The sequence below is a fragment of the Belonocnema kinseyi genome, chromosome 6 (assembly GCF_010883055.1).
Source record: "Belonocnema kinseyi isolate 2016_QV_RU_SX_M_011 chromosome 6, B_treatae_v1, whole genome shotgun sequence".
In the NCBI taxonomy this organism is placed as follows: Eukaryota; Metazoa; Arthropoda; class Insecta; order Hymenoptera; family Cynipidae; genus Belonocnema; species Belonocnema kinseyi.
In genome coordinates, this window is record NC_046662.1 from 85,385,654 (window position 1) to 85,402,355 (window position 16,702).

Consider the following 16,702-nt stretch of genomic DNA (forward strand, 5'->3'; position numbering starts at 1 on the left):
ATAACCTCATTTCGAGGTTAGGTTTCATCTTAAAATTCTTAATAAATTTACTTATTATAGTCTTCAACACGTAATTCAGGAATATTTTGAAGTATACTATACGTACGCATTCGTCTTGTGCTCACTTTTGGCATTTTTTCCCACTTATTTTGTCACTTTTCCAAATAATAATGAAAATATTTTTGACTCTTGACACTTTACGTTGAAATTTGGGCGATTTGGAGTCAACCCACTTTAGTCTCCGAAATTAATGAAGCGCCATCTACTGGTAAGCTTGGCTGTTAAGTCGGGGCCAAATTTAACAACCACAAAATTGTGTACCTGAATTGGCCCAAATCGGAAATAAGGCAAGCATTTGGCAATTTCTTCACGGGGTATTATGAAATTTTTTATAAAACATAACCAATGAAGTGCAGCGCTAGGGCAAGTATTACGGAATTTTCCGTAACGTTAGCTCTGAACTCCGTATCGGTGGATATATTGCATTTAAAATAATAATTATTCGAGCTGGTAAAGGAAAGGGGCAGTTCTGTCACACTCTACCCCCTTTCCAGCGTAAACAATTTATTATAATTACTTGCTATTTTTGTCAATTTGATAACTATTTGTTCGAGTGGCATAATGGGAAATATATTTGGAGTGACGCGTTCGGCTACAAGTAAATCGTTCAAAAATCAATATGACGCGCCTGCGACTTTTAATATAATAGAAATATATAATAGAATAATAGAAACTCCGAAAATATAAATCTATTTTTATCGAGTTTTTCGCAGCATAAGAATTAAACATCTTTTTGCAAATTGTATTTTTGTCCCGAATCGCCACGTGCACATCCCCACACATTTATTCGCACTTGCCAGTCTCCGTGCGGCAGTCTCGGTGCCCGTGTTATTTTTGTACTTTCTTGCTAAGTCACCTGCGATTTACGCGAACACATACGCCTTCATCGACACTTTAAATTCTAATTATAAAGCGAGTGTTGCTTTCATGTTCAATGTGCATCTAATTTCTAGGCACTTCACTAGGATGGAAGAAGAACTTTTAGTTTAATTAAATACGAGGGTTTGAATATATAAGTATATACTTTTTTTAAACTTTTGCACATATTTAAACTTCATGTGTATTTATTATTTAACGAAAAATTAGATAAAATAAGAGAGAAAAGGTTAATATCGTAACCATCGATTATATTCACACCAATAACGAAGAAAATTATCAATGCATGGGGGATTTAAAAAATTAATGAGGCGAAGAGGAAGAAAGAAAGGTTCTTTAGGTTGAGAGTACGATGTAAATCTAAGTGGACAAATCAATACTGAGTGCACGACCTGCTTGCTAGGTTGCTAGTATATTGAAGAAGTTAAAATAAAAATCAATTTAATTTAATCAAATCGATATGGGAACGTGTGCCAGATACCAGCAGTGGTCAGTTTCATCTAGTATTAATCTGGACAACAAACTTTCTACAATTGAATTGTATATACTTTGTAAATTCTACGTATTTAAACTTAAATAATCAAAAAGCATTGAAAGAAATAATTGAACTGGTAAAATTTAAAATAATTAAATTGTTTAATAACTACGGAATTTTCCGCAATACTAGATGTTGATCATGCGCTTGAAGTTCAAAATGTTCAAATGCAAGAAATTTTTGGCTGACCACTTTGTAAACCAGAGAAAGTGCTAAAATGTTTTTTCATTTATATTGAAAATAATTTATTATTGAAACATAATTATAATGCATATTCTAATTGCAGTCGGAACCATACTTATAGGTAAAATAGAAATGGGGGAAAATATTTAGTTCATTTGAACGTTTGAAACTTCAGGCACATACGTTGATATATGTTTGACCAGTAGGTCGTACAGAAAATCCCGTAATACTATAGACATTGCGCTTCCAAGAAATAACATTAAATCTTATGGAATTTGTGAAAATCACTGAAAATCTTATGGAATTCCTTGTATTTCGCTGGAATCCATTGCAATTTTTCGAAATCCCTCTAAATCCGATTAAAATATTCGAAAACGTTAAAATCTGTCGAAGTGTTTTAAAGTCTTAGGAAATTCCCTAAAATACTTCGAAATTCTTTCCAAATTTCGAAATTTCTTAGATTTCTAAAAAAACATTTAAATTGTTTTGCAATTTTATGAAAACTTTTTAAATCCCTTGAAATCCTTTCAAACCGCCTGAAAACCTTCCAAATCTTTCGGAATCATTTGGAATCTTATGAAGTTTCTTAAAATGATTAAAGTCCATGGAAGTGTCTTAAAATCCCTCAAAATTCCTTGAAATGTTTTGAAACCTTTAGATTTTAATGAAATATCTTGAAATTTTTGAAATCCTGTCAAATTATTCGAAACCTTTAAAAGCCCTTGTAATCTTATGAAAACCCTTGTAATTATTTGAATTTTGTGGAAAAAATTTGCAATCTTTTAAAATCTTTAACATCCAACATAATATTTTGAAAGTTTTTAAACCCTATAAAATTCTTCGAATTCTTTAAAACCCCTTCGAATCTTGACATGAAAACTTATTATTTGGAATGTTATAAAATTCCTTAAAATCACTGAAATCCGTTGAAATACCTTGAAATTACATGAAAGTATATATTACTTGAAAAATATCTTAGCACCTTATGAAACTTTTGAAACTGGTTTAAAACCCATTCTAATACTTAGAAACCTCTCAAATCTCATTAAAACTCATGAAATTAGTCAAATATTAATTATTTAGATTCAAAGATTACTTAAGTAATATTGATACACAATATTTCCATGACTTTGACCTATACATTTAAGTAGTAACATCCCGGAACTATGAGACATGCAGATTCCACAATATGGATGATAAAAGATTAAGGATTTAAATAAAAAGATCCAAAAAAGAAGCCGAATAATTGTCTGCGTTTACATTAAAATAATGAAGATTTTTATCACGAGTTTAAATAAGTTAAGTAGTGACATCCTTGATTGGCAAGACATATGATGTATTGTGTACAATTCAAACCAAAAGACATTAACAACTTCTGTAATGAATTGAAGTATTTTTTAATTATACAATGTTTACGACGCATTTGAGTTGCAAAAATACGTAGTGACTACGAAGTGGTGAAACATACATATATATTTCATACAATTTATTATTCAAATATTTGAATATCATTAATAATCTCCGTCATGAATTTAAAAACAAAAACAGCTCAAACTTTTGGAATCAAATATATTAAGAATTTTAAGACTTGTCTGAGTACGTTCAAGTAGTAACATCCCGGATTGGTAAGACAAATCAATTCCACAAATTTCAATTGTGGCAAAGATTGTAGATTGAAGAGCTATCAGCCCCATTTAAATAAAGGAGGATCGATAGATCCGCCCCCCAAAGCATATAATCCGTACAACAGGTGTTTGCGACATTTCCATTGCAGCGGTAACTTTTGCCGTAGCCTTAACCAGTAAAGTCGATAAGCGGAAGTCGTGCGTCGACCTCTGAATCGAATAAAGAAGAGAGTCTAGAGGCTTTCCACGAATCGCGAAAAAGGACTATCGGGAAAGATCGTCGAGGAATTCGCATGGTGGCAGAGGCGCGTCGTGCGAAAACAAATGGCCGCCATTGCCTTTCAACGCGTCGTTTTCCAATACTTTTGGCGGCTCTCAATATTTAAAATTGCAAACCAATTTTTCGCCATGCTAAACTCACATTCCATTAAATATTTAAAACATATTTGAAAGATATGAAATTTTGTTTAGACCGAAAAAATCTTCGCAATCGATCCTACGCCACTGGGATAGAATATATCAATTGATTGGGTAGCATAAATTCATCATTAAAATGAGAATGTAAAAAAAAGAGTAGCAGGTGGCGTAAACTTGGTTCTTGGTTTAATAATTGATCATTGATTCATTCACTAATTTGTTTATTTATTTACCTTGAAATGTGAAACTCCACGAGGTTGCTTCCGCTGAATCAAGGTTTTGTTATGTTTTTCTTTCTGTCACTTGATCTTGCGAACTGTCATCGAAGCATTGTAACGAAATCACTGTGTCTCATTTATTATTTGCATTTTAGGAAATCACACGTGCACTGATCGCGAAGCGACGCACGCAACTTGGAGGCGATTCGAGTAAATAAAAGAAAAGAAAACACGAGCAATAAATCGGATATATCATAAGTTGTATCTTGTCGAACCGCGACATGAACGAGAACTGCGGATTCGCGCAGTCTTTCGCGCCACCAATTTTCCCCCTCTGTGCGTCACGATGCGAGCGCCGCGGTGCGTATTACCAACAAACTAGTGTCTTTGCTATTTTTAGCGAGCGCGGTATTGTTGTGCTTACCCTTCCCGCTCCCACGATCATTTCACGGATAGAACGGCCGTGTTTAGAGTAGGAAAGACATTGAAAAACGAAGACAGCTCATACATCGTATTTTACAAGTTTTTCTTTTAATTTTATATCAAATTTACCGCTTCTAATTTATGAAAATTTATCTGTTTTTATAAAAGTGTTTTTCACTAGGTATTTTGACGTATAATTAAATTGAAGCAATTAAAAAGAATCCCACGAATTAAGATAATACATTTGAACTGAAGCGATTTAAGATGAATTTAAGGGAATTCAATAAAATTGAAGTACGTGTTTGCAATAACCTAACAGTATTCCACCAATAAGAGGGTTAGATTTTTATTATAGATTCGGCGTATCCGGGGCAATATTTCTTAAGTGTATCCACTATGGTTGTCCAACTAATTGACAGGGGAAAATTTCCGTTTTCGGAAAATGTACAATTAATCTTGAATACATTGTTTAAACATTTGGAAAATGGTTTTAACAAAAACTTTTGCTCTGAAAAATGACAAATTACCACATTAATTATTACAGATGTGTATATTTAATAATAAGCGAAAAAGTTCAACAAATTAAAAAAAAGTGTTTTCTAGCTTTTTATAAAAAGTTACAAGTAAATAATAGTTCATTGTTCAAACAACCGGTAAATGCTTAAATAAAATATCCGACTTCATATTAAAGGCTAATTGTTCGATTAAAAAGGGCCTTTCAATGATTTAGTACGAAAACCTAACATTGAAGATTAGTTTAAAAATGCTTAAAAACATTTGACTTACCGAATAAAAAACATTTACGGCAAAAAAGAGAAGAACATAGTTCACATGCGTCAATTTTGCACGAAATTGTCAATTTCAGTTTTTTGGGCAATTTTTGGTCTCTATAGGGAATAGTAAGGGCGTCAAAATACAAAGTAATTTAGCTGAAATTATATACGTTTGAGACTTCCTGACAAATTCTAATAACCTACCACAAGCTAAGTGTAAATCCAGAAAAATGAATCTTATATTTTCGAACAAAAAATTTCCATCTTGATCTTGGGGGGGTTTCCGGGCCTTTGCAGCACGCATGTCTTAATGTTGATCAATTTTTCTGAAACTTTTACGGATTTTTTTTCTGTGAACCTCAGAAAATGGCAAAGTGTTGTGCTAGCATATAGTAGTTTATGTGAAAAAATGCTGTAATTTGCATAAATATTTAATGAGAGAGAGAGGAGGCAACATTTTTGGGGATTTCTGTGGATATCGTCTATTTAGGCAATTTTTAACTCTTATAAGAACAAATAAAAATGTAGTCCAGTATAGTTTTGATAGGCTATCTCATGCCTTTTTCATTGATGATAAGTATTTTTTTGAAAAAATGTGACATTTAAAAATGAAGGTCAAAAACAAAATTTTACTTATCTGGGAATAAGTGAGATTTTTAGGTTTTCGTATCTGGAAAGAGAGCTTTTGTTTTTCTATTTGAGGGCGGTGAGTTTCAAAACTGGGATGTTAACTTTTGATTCAAAAACCTAAGCGATAAGTGATTTTTGAGGATATATCATCTGGTTAGGAAATTTCTAAGCCTTTTAAAAGCAAAACAAAATTATGTCTACTTCAGATTAGTTAAGGAGCTCTCACGCCCTTTGGGATCGTCCATAAATTACGTAACGCGTTTTTCTTTTGTTTGAATAAAGACGAGCATGAAATTGATGTGAAGTTGAGAAAGACACAACGATATAAACAAAAGAAAAAAGTGTTACGTAATATATGGACGATCCCTTTTCATTAGTTATAACCATTCAGTAAAAAAATAAATGTTTGACCTTCAATAATGAAAATCAAAAATAAATTAGATATATTCCACGGTAGGACACTTTTTAATATTTTTTAGAGGCTAAAAAGGAAGCTTGATCATTGGTTTTACGTAAGCGTTATTGGGTTTATGCAGTACTTAAAACTTAATTTTACCAATAAAAGATTAAAACTGAACTTCTTGATCTCACGGATTTTAAAGAGAAAAAAACAACTTTTCTTTCTAGCTCAAAATAAATTTTTTTTTAAACGAAGAGAGTAAATTTTGGAACTTCACTTTTAAATGTCATATCCCTATCGAAAATGTAGTGGAAAAAGTACTCTTTATTGATATTAAAAGAGTTTAAGATCGCGAGAACATATGCTATATGTACACTGGGAGTCCCATTCAAGTACCTCCTATTAAAATGGTTCCGAGAATTGCTGCCTTGGTGGTTTCGGAGCCAGCGGGGTCGAGAGAGGATTGCTCAACAATCCGTGAAACATCAACAGCTTAGCGGCAAAGGGGTAGTGCGCGGGTACCCTCGCTTGTATAATGTGTAATATTAGGAAATGGTTCACACCATTTTAGGACTGCCCTCCTGTTCACTCCCGCGTCCAGCAAAACTATCCACCTGCGCTAAACACGTTTCGACTTAAATGGGATTCTCAGTGTATTTCCAAAAAGAACTTAACGCTGATTTTCATAACATACAACTCTTGCTTTTTACACTCGAAGCTCTTATTTAAAGAGCAACCAAATCAGCTTTTTACATTTGCATTAAAGAAAATATTAGATTTGTGTAAAATTTGACCCCGCCCCCTTTTTTTCGTAAATGTCCACATTTTGAGACTCTCTAAGCCCGAAAAGCAGATTTTCGCATTTGTGTGTGCGTCCGTGTTTGAATTTCAGTCGATTTTTAGTCTGTTAGCATGATGACTTTCGAAAGAATTCACAGATTGAATTGGCTTGTGGAATGCTCTTTTACTGTTCTACACTGAACGTCAAGTTTGCTGGCCAGTTGTGTTGGATAAAAATTTGACAAGTTAAAATTAAAGAAAATTGTAAGAATTCAGAAAAGGATATACACCTGAATTCAGTAGTGGTTAACCCCTCGATTCAGTTATATTTGTTTTGAATTTTAAGTTGATTCCTCTTTTAATGAAGTATTCTCAGGCGGAAAAATTAAATATAGTTTATATATAGTGTGAAGTATTATAAATAATATTCATTTGTTTTATAAAAAAAATCTATAAAACAAATGAATATTATATATAATACTTCACACTATGTATAGACTATACACAATTGTTCTGCCTGGGTTCAATCCGTTTTAATTGTAAGGTAAAGTTAATTTTACAACATTTTTGAATATTCTAAAAAAAGAATTCAGAGTTTTGGCACATATCAGTTTGTTTTGGCATCTATTATGTGATAAAAGTCGGGAAATTTGCAAAGGTGTAAATTATAACAAAACTATTAAGATGTGAAAAAGGATGTAGTATGAACCAAAATGTGTTAACATCTTCTCCTGAAAACAGATTTTTCCGGAAGCAAATCTCTGGGTTTGGCGGTGGAGTTTACCTGTGGAAACACATCCAAGGTCGTCTTTGATATTGTATCCAAATAGTGCGGATTTCCCGGTACTAAGACTCATGCTCTATTTACAACGAGAAAATTCTATTTTTGATTTGGAACTGCTGCTTATTTGCATAATCCAAACCTCAAACATATTTCTCAGATAAAAATGCGTTTCCGCATTTTGATGCTTATAACACGCAAAACTCATTTTCTTAAAACAATATTAGTTAAGTGGTTGGTATATACCAAGGTTTACACTTCTTCATAAGGATATAAAATATTTTATTTTATCCTTATGAAAATTGTATAAAAAGCTGAAAAATTTAAATTTAGCAGGATTCAAATCATAGGAATTCAAAGGACCTCACACAGAATGTAAGGTCATAAGGGCCCAATGAAATATCCATAATTTTTTTTAAATTGACACTTTTAAGGCTATACAGTGCCAAGCGCTCAAAATCAGAGTATAAAATATATTCGTACAGCAATGAGAGCAAAAACGAAGACAAAATCTGTAGCACGTCTCACATAGCGCGCTTATCGCAATGGCCGAACGCTAAGCGTTCAATATTTTGACTAAATTTCAATATTCACCATTTAAGGGCAACAGCGGTTCTAGAATAAGGTCAAAATCATGGACGATTGTCTTAATTATATATATCGGCAATTCCATGCCAATCGGGCCACCTAAATATCTCGTAAACGGGTTATTTTTTTCCACCAAATTTGGCACAGATTATCTTTAACATGTGTACTTTCATCTCAAATTTTTTCAGAATTACTTTTTTTGTTGTTGCAAAATGGCGGACCAAAATATCTCAAGAAACGTGTATTTTTTACATGCTCTTCCGGTATAACATTTTTAAGGTGAAAAAACAATGAGAAACCCGATATTATTATTCAGTATGATATTTTTGGTGTTTCTGACAATACATAAACTACTAAAATGCTACATTTCAAAATGGCGGCCCAAACATAAATTGTTTATAATTTGTATATAATGTTCGTTTTAAAAACCTATTTTCAAAAATTCTTATTATTATTGATTAAAAATATCAATAGCGAGTCCAGTATGGCGTATAAAAAAATGTTGTATAATAACAAGGCCAACACCAACTCAGTCTTTTAAACTCTTCTGTGACCATAAGATTTTTTAGCCCCGAACTATATAACTCAGATATAGTTTTAAGGGTTTGAGAAATCGCTCAATTCGAATTTGCCATTACTTTTACCAAATTAATTTAAACAATTTTTTGAAACGAATTGTTTAAACAAACTCATTTTACAAAACTAATCCCATGTTTGGATTAAGCGTACTCAAAAACCCCTTAAATAATTGATGCGGTATTTGTATTTTCTTTGGCTTTCTTATTAACATAAACAGTTTGATTAAATTTACAAAATTCATTATTTATTAATTTGTTTATTAACAAGTTCAATTGAAGACATAAAAGAACTATTCCGGATGTAACGTTTTCCATTCAATATGATTCTCGTATTTTTTTGCAAAATGGATTAATAACGCAATAATTTGTGTAAACAAATTAATTTTTCAAAAGTTAATGGCAAATTTGAAATCAGCGATGACTCCCCTTAAAAATATATCTGGTTTATATAATTCGTGGCTAAAAATCTTATGGTCACAGAAGAGTTTAAGAGACTGAGTTGGCGTTGGCCTTGTATATAACATTTTATTTATCCGCCATATTGGACTTGCTATTGATATTTTTTAAATAATAATAAGTATTATTGAAAATAGGGTTTTGAAACAAACATTAAAACGATATTACGATATTGAAACGAACATAACACACAAATTAAAAATTGTATGTTCCGGCCGCCATTTTGAACCCGCCATTTTGAAATTTAGCATTTTAGTAGTTTATTTATTGCCAGCAACACCAAAAATATCAAAGTGAATAATAATATCGGGTTTCTAATTTTTTCCCCTTAAAAATGGTACACCTGGAGAGCATGTTAAAACAGCAAGTTTTTGTAGATATTTTGGTCCGCCATTTTCCAACAAAAAAAGTGATTCTGAAAAAATTTTAGATGAAAGTACACATGTTACAGATAATCTGTACCAAACTTGGTGAGAAAAAAAACCCGTTTACGACATATTTAGGTGACCCGATTGACATGAAAATGCCGATATATTTATATATCGTATTCTTTACGCAACGATCGAACGCTAAGCGCTAAATATTTTTAATCAAATACAACACTCACTGTTGCATTGTAGAAAAAGTTCTAAAATAAGGTTTGAATTATGCGCAATTATCTCAATCATATATGCCGAACTTTTCTCCCAACGCTCGAACGCTAAGCGCTCAATATTTGGAATTAACTATGGCACTTGACTTTCGCGAGATCATAATGATACGGTCATTCGGATCAATTTGTTCTTATTTTTTGTTTCATTTTTCAGGCTAAACAAAATAATCCTCAATTTTTGGCGCCCATGTCATTACGATATAATCTACAAATTGTATCTAACTGCACACAATTGACAACTATACTGAATAGGTGATGTTTTCTAATATCAAATTTCGATAATTTCTTTAACTTTTCAAGTAAAACTGCACGGTCATAAAACATAAAAAGCTTGCATATGCTAAATTTTGTTTTACTTTAAACACTCACAGTTTGAGGGCAGCATCGATTCTAAAATAGGGTCTTAATTATGTACGATTGTCTCAATCACAGCATATGTCATTCTCTGCTTGCAACGGTGCAGCGCAATACGATTGGTGGTAATACCAATTATATAAATGACCCGCTTCTAGCAATCGCCGAATGCGAATCGTTAATTATTTGGATGTAACTACGACACTCACAATTTCAGGGCAGCAACGGGTCTAGAATAAAATCATTATCAAGTGCGATTGTGCCAATCATATATAACGTCCTTTACTCGCAACGACCGCACTTGATCCTGACCTTATTTTATCACCGCCGCTGCCCTGAGACTTGATACTGACGTACCGAAGGTAGTTTTAGTACTTTTAGTTTTTTAGTACTGAAAGTTTGTTTTTATCAGTAACGTTGTTTTTACCCATTTGAATTTGATATAGGACTATCTATTAAATTACGAAATTATTTATGCACTGAGAAACTTTGTACTGGAAAAATTACTAAATTAGGTTACAATCGAGGGACCAAGGCGATAATTCGTATATTTTAATACAGTAATCGTAAGCTATACTATTTTTATATGAAATTTTCCTATTGATAACACGAAGTCTTAATATTTTTATAGTAAAATCATGGATAGGATAACTTAGTAGAGACATAATTAAATTATATAAAAAGAGTAGAAGTAATAAGTACCTAAAATAACATAAGACTACTTGTAAATTTATAAGGGGAATTGCTATTGTCTGTAGGAATATGAATTATACTATGACACTTTCTTTTTGTTGTATTATGGAGTAAGACAAATTCGGAAGATCGCTCTCGAATATTAGTAACGAAGTGATTTAGTAAGCGAGCCTGGCGTTGGACCGAGTGCAGCCGAGCGTAAACAACGCTCTACTGAAATTCCTTAAATTTATCAATGATTCAATTTGGTTTTATGCAAAGATCCTTATTACAATAAATTGGGATAGTACGATATAATTCTTGAATCCCATTTCTTAGCATCAAGAAAATATTCTTTAACAGAAGTAATTTTTATTAAACCAGGTATATATCTTTTGTTGATCTAAAAAATGAATTCTTTGGCTGTATTTTCTTCATTGAAATACATATTTCTTACATTCAAGAAAATGATTTCCTTAATTCAAAAGGTCTAGATTCGTTGAAATGTCGAGTTAGATTCTTTGAACTGATTCGGGACACATTTGAATCAATAGGTTTTCCATACTTGAATGAAGAATTTAGGTTTATTCAAATCAAAGAAATAATAATTTAATTCAAAATAATATTAATTGAATCACAGTATATATATTTTTGTCATGAAGGGTTCATGCATTTATAGCAATGGAGCATTTATTTATATGAAGGTATTTTGTTTAAGTAAATTCTTATTTCTTTGGTGGAAGAAAAAATTTCATTGAATTACTAGAATTAAATTATTCATAACAAATAAACATTTATTCCAACAAATTTATATTTTTTAATCAAAAATTTAATAATTTGGCGTCATTTGTTTCAATTGAATACTTCTTTAGATTAAATAAATATATTGTTAAATTAAATATCCATGTTTTTTATTTGAAGAAAGAATTAGAATTAAATATTTTAATTAATATTTAATTTATTAATATTTATTTAATATTAGAATTAAATATTTTATTTAATAGAATTAAATTATTCATAACAAATAAACATTTATTCCAACAAATTAATATTTTTTAATAAAAAATTTAATAATTTAGCGTCATTTGTTTCAATTGAATAATTCTTTAGATTAAATAAATATATTGTTAAATTAAATATCCATGTTTTTTATTTGAAGAAATATTTCTTTGGCATTTATGTTGAGGTTTAAATACGGTTTTGCGCCTTTAAATTCCCATGTTACGTTAGCGTCGTGATCAAGGCTGTGAACTTTACACTCGATGGACCCAAGTTCAATTCCTGCTGGGGGTGGATTTTTCATCGAATTTTTCTGTTTCAGTATCATCAAGATTTTAAATTATGTGATTTGCGTTTAAATTAAATATGCATATTAATAACAATGGTAATTATAATTTAGACTAAAAGATATCCAGTTGCTTATTTAGGAAAATATGTACTACAGTTGAAGTACTAACTACTTTATTGCACTCGCGCATGGTCTAGGCCAAAGAAATATTATTTTGAATCAGAGATATATTTTTGTGCTTCAAATATTCAGAAATTTGCTGTGGGGAAATAGTTTTTTGAGCCTCTAAAATATTTGCTTGACCTTAAAATATATTTCTTTCCTTTAATTCATATTTCCCCATCTCAAAGAAATATTAATTTCAATTCATGGCACATTCATTTGGAAGAATGAGTCATTCATTTGGTGTAAAATGTATATTTTTTGTCTTCAATTAATATTTCTTTGATTCAAAGAAATATTTCGTTTCGACCAACAGGTCGTATTTATTTGTCTCAAATAAATGTTTCTTTGAAAATAAACAGGAATTTCACTTACTTCAGCCAAGTAAAATTAACTTGGTACCAGTAATCCTTTTTTTCAGTGTACGTTAAGATATAGTGACTTTTTCAGATGTCATCACTATGAACAATTAATGAATAATTTAATGGAAATTAATTTGAGTGCTAGCATTTACTTCATAAGGGAAATAAATTTCTGTAACTCATTATCTAGTTTAGCAGAATGAAATATCACCGTGTTGCCGTGTTGCAGACCCGTGTTTGATTCCCACCAGCTTTATTTTAATCACATTTTTCTGTTTCAACTTGTAATATAATATTCCTGCATGCATATAATAATGTATAAACTATATATAATATTGTGTACTGTACAATTGCAATTTAAATAAATATAATAGTGCACAAGAGTTCAACATCCCATAATACTGCCGTCCCAACAAGAAAAGTCGTAACTACATTTTGGATGAGTCCCCTGTCAACCTAACCGACTCATCAGAAATGTAGTTACGACTTTTCTTTGCTGGGACGGCAGAATAAATAAGTCTGCATTTACGTCGTATGCTCGTGTAAAGGATACGTGTGTCATAACCTTCAACGCGACGCGGCGTATGTTGGGTTTATTTTTTTTCGTCTGCCAATCTGACTCCACTAATTTTTACTAATTGGCTTACTAAATCAGTGTGCCGGTCTCTCTCAACGTTACTATAGTCCTTTGCGAATATTGCAATCTTCTGTAGATATTATTGCAAGAAATTTAGAATTTTCTTCTTCTGATATTAGTAAGTGGCTATAATAATATATTGCTTGCTGGCTTACTACAGAGCTTTGTAAATACTTCAAACCTTTTTTGAAATGAATGTAACATTTTTAAATTTCATTCCATGAATTTTGTAGTTCGGCATGTAGTTACTAGTTACTACTCGAAGTAGTAAACATTTCAAAAGTTCCGCTATGTCCCTCCATTGCAAACTAACAATAGTAAAATCTATTCTGATTTTTAGCAAATATTGCAGCAAAAGATTTCTCCGTGTGGTATTAATGCACGTGGCGCATGAAAGATTGCTTGTATGTTAAATATGGCCTAGGTAAAAATATTGTTATACATTTTTTTTTAAATCGCATATAAATTGATTTAAAAATAATCAAACATAACGATATTTCACAAAACTAATATTTTTATATGCTTGTTCGTACAGTTTCTTATTTTATATTTTTTTATTAAGCATAAATATTAAAGCTTCTCAGAAATTTCTACAATTAACGATTATTGGTATTAATTTCCGTATAATCGCATACATTATTGACAGAAAAAAGTTCAAAGGAAAATGGTGAGAAAAGTATTCAGTACAACAAATCTGTGAGACAAAAATCTTTTTTTTTAGGCATTTGCTTACTGTCAGGTCGGGCAGTTCTAAATTTTACTTAGGGTACCCTGCTTCTCGTAGGATTCAGCGATGAAAAATGCATAGAAATATCCTTTGGACAAAAAAAATCGACATCCACAGTTATAAGTAGGGATGTCAACTTTATTCAAGTGCAATGTGCATACTTTTTCAAAAGTGGTGAAAGTGATAAAATATGAATCTTTTATCATATTTTGGGACTATTCCACCTAATTTTAAAGTCACATAATATCGTAAAATCTATGGAACCACATGCCACATAATGCTAAATTAATTCTTCTGCGCTGAAAATTAGAACGAGGCGAACAAAAAATGATTTTTTCAAACTCGGAGGGATCCAAAATCAACTTTCTGATAAAAGAAACGATTATAAGAATTATCAGTTACAATTTTTAATATCCTCCGAAAACTATACAGCAATTTAAGAATTTGTACATTATTAGAAATTTCTATAGTGGTTTTACTATAAATATATTGGAAGCAATATGCATATACGTGTAGTAAATTTAATATACCATTATCTTGTAAAATAATATACATGTATAGTAAAATAGAGCGCATAAAAGTTGAAAGTTCTTTGATGTATTAAAATCTTGTCAAATATTTAAAACTAAAATAATAACCTACAATTCATCGACTAAATTCTTATTTATAATCAAAGTGCGACGTACGGGTGGGGTTTACATCAAAATTCACTGCCAATGTCAGAATTTTTACGTGAGTACTGCTGATTTTAGGTTAGGTGTCTTAATTATGTACTTAATTGAACTTCTCCACTTGAAACCCAGTATAATTTATGTTTAAATTGAAACAAATATAATGCTTTATTATTTAGAATTCAACATTACTGCCAAAATTATCTTTAATTTTTGTAAAGTGGAATTACCTGGCTAAATTACCTCTTAATAACTATTTCATAAACCGAGTTCTTAGATTTACTGTATAAATGTATAGTAAATGTATATTAAAATTGCAAACATTTTTAACAGTGTACATATCATAGGATAAACTTAAAAAAGGAGAAAAATCATGCTTTTACTCGATTAAATTATATTTTTATTATCATTAACAATTTTTTTGTTGATTGAAAGGGTTTAAAGCAGTTATTTTAAACCACATTGTTTACTGATAGAATCAAAGAACAACTCAAATATTTCACGGAATATTGAATTTTGTATTATGAAAATTGTGCTTCGATATGCAGTTACTGGGAAATCCGGAAACGTACTTAAAGATAAGTAATTCATAGCAATTCATTATAATATCACGATAAAAGAAAGAAAACAGAGGAAATTTAAACCTACAAACTAAAAATAACGCAGAGATTTTGAACCGGTGGGGGGAGGGTAACTCGCTTTTTATTGTAAATTCAAAGATATAGGCCTAAAATAAACACACAAGAAAAGATGTATATATGTATGTATATATAAGACGGCCAGATACTAACTTCCATATATCACAACGCTGCTGCAGGCTGGTGACCTTCTCAGCATGAAAACAAAAACACAAACACAAACCCAAGACTCTCGGTTCCAGTTCTACCTCCCCCCTCTCCCAACCCTCCCTTAATAACTGAAGTTTTTGGTGGGACTGACGTTAGAACTACAATCTCCACCATATGACGATTTGATACTTAACTTTGACATGATTTCGACTCAGAAAATAAACTTATTGCATAAAGGTGTTAGTTGGGCGTATAATCTAAACAATGAATAATACAAACTACAACATAGCCTCGGAAAGGACTGGAACTTTTAATGACAAAAGGCATGCACACGGAAAATCTAAATGTCATGTTTCAGGCGACGAATGGAGACTGGGTGTTTGGAATTCTAGGGGAGTAAATTATCTCAAGGTAAAAGAATTGCGTGAAACTATGGACGTGAAGAAACTAGATATTTTATGCGTGCCCGAAACAAAGAAAAAGGGATGCGAAACTAAAGCCATAAAAAACGGCGTGTTGAAAGGCGGATTTGAAATATGGTCAGGAGTAGACTGTGAATTACATGGTAAACAAGGAGTAGGTCTCATTTTGAATGAAAGAGCAAAGAAGCATATCGGAGACCATGGCTTCGTGTCTGCCAGACTGCTGTGGGCTAGAATGAAAGTAGGAATCAGAAGACTATTTATTATAGCATGCTACGCGCCGGTTGATAGTGATCCTAGAGAAGTAAAAGACGCCTTCTGGGACATTACAATATTCTCGTTTTTCTTTCTTAGATAGTTTCAGAAAACTTAAACACGTACTTTGTATTGGGGAAATCGGGAAATGATGAAAATTGGCTAAATTAGCGCGAGTTGAAGTGAAAAAAGATTGGAATTTTTCGTTTTCAAAAAATCCACTTTTTACCAATTATCTCAAAAACTACAAATCCTATAAATCTGTGCATTTGTTGACCTAGAAAAATCTTTTGATAAGGTAGATAGAAGTAAACTTTGGGAAGTCCTGAAAGAGTACGGAGTCAATGGATGGATCCTGCAAGCTATAAAAACAATATATACAGGTAGCA

General features: G+C 31.5%; 1 protein-coding gene across 8 annotated transcripts in view; it reads right to left on the reverse strand.

The window, feature by feature from the left end:
* The window catches only part of LOC117175701 (histone deacetylase 4), a 375,256-nt gene that overhangs the window by 142,307 nt on the left and 216,247 nt on the right, over positions 1-16,702 (reverse strand). For 6 of the 8 annotated variants that reach the window (XM_033365460.1, XM_033365459.1, XM_033365458.1 and 3 more), the window contains exon 1: positions 3,930-4,187. The exons of the other annotated variants lie outside the window; for them this stretch is intronic. The gene's annotated coding sequence lies outside the window, so the exon portion shown is untranslated. Of the gene's footprint in view, positions 1-3,929; positions 4,188-16,702 lie in introns of those variants that run through there. 8 annotated transcript variants of the gene reach the window in all.